The sequence below is a fragment of the Dendrobium catenatum genome, unplaced genomic scaffold (genome assembly GCF_001605985.2).
Source record: "Dendrobium catenatum unplaced genomic scaffold, ASM160598v2 original_scaffold_86101, whole genome shotgun sequence".
In the NCBI taxonomy this organism is placed as follows: Eukaryota; Viridiplantae; Streptophyta; class Magnoliopsida; order Asparagales; family Orchidaceae; genus Dendrobium; species Dendrobium catenatum.
The window spans coordinates 271,405-272,053 of NW_021404542.1; positions in this window are offsets into that span (position 1 = coordinate 271,405).

Here is a 649-nt window from a genome sequence, read left to right on the forward strand (position 1 = left end):
TCAAACCGCGCAATCCATTCGGTTGATCAAACTCCCGTTCAACTCTATAATGGCCACTGGTTTAGAACCACGGGATCCTCTCTCCGTCGTTTGAGTTTCATCCATTGAGATCAAACTACGGGGCCTGCTACCCACCATCGGATGGAACCTGAAGGGGATTGAACGGCTGTCATTCACTACTGACCGTGTTAAGTGATGCTATGTGGACCCACCGGCAATGATTAGCTCGTTTATCCCATCTAACCAGATTGCGCCACGTGGAGCCGCTACCGCCCTCTTGTTAATTAAAATTAATTTTGATTTAATTAATTTTAATTAGGAGAAAGTTTTAAAATAATTTTAAAAAATATTTTTTAATTAAAAAATTAAGTATTATATATCAAAAGTTTTAGAATTTTAAGACCTTAAATTTAAAACCAAAATTATTTTAAGATATATTATATATTTTAATCATTTTAAAACCTTTATTTTTAAATATCTACTTAAATATTTTCAAAATATTAAAAATTTAGTATTATTTTAATAAAGTCAAAGAATTTTTTTATTGTTTAATTTCAAATTAAATCTAATTTAAGAAATATTTATATTTTAAGTAGTTTTAATTAATTAAATATTTAAACACCTAATTAATATATAATTAAATTTAAAT